The following is a 588-nucleotide window of genomic DNA, read 5'->3' on the forward strand; positions in this document are numbered from 1 at the left end:
ATAAAATGGTTAGAACAAGTAAAACCATATAATATAGAACATACACAATTAACCTTAACATATAACAAAGAAAAGTTATTCTTAAAAAGAGCCTTAACATGAAATGAAGATATATGTATTAATGAAGATAGTAGTAGAAGGATATTACAGTAGATATTATACGCCTATGATAGATACAGGAGCAGAAGCTAATTTATGTAGATATAATTGCTTACCAGAAAGTAAATGGGATAAATTAAAAACACCAATAATAGTTAAAGGATTTAATAATGAAGGAAGTTTAATTACTTATAAAGCTAGGAATGTAAAAATACAAGTATGGGATAAGATATTAGCAATAGAAGAAATTTATAATTATGAATTAACATCAAAAGATATACTTTTAGGAATGCCATTCTTAGATAAATTATACTCACATATAATAACCAAAACAGACTGGTGGTTTACAACACCATGTAAACAGAAAGTAAGAGCAAAAAGAGTTAATAATAAAATAAGAAAGAAAACTGATTGGATAAAAGGAAGTGAAAAAATTACACAAAAGTTAGAAAATATAACAAATACTGAAGATACAATAGAACTAGTAGT

Source organism: Capsicum annuum, chromosome 12, assembly GCF_002878395.1.
Source record: "Capsicum annuum cultivar UCD-10X-F1 chromosome 12, UCD10Xv1.1, whole genome shotgun sequence".
NCBI lineage: Eukaryota > Viridiplantae > Streptophyta > Magnoliopsida > Solanales > Solanaceae > Capsicum > Capsicum annuum.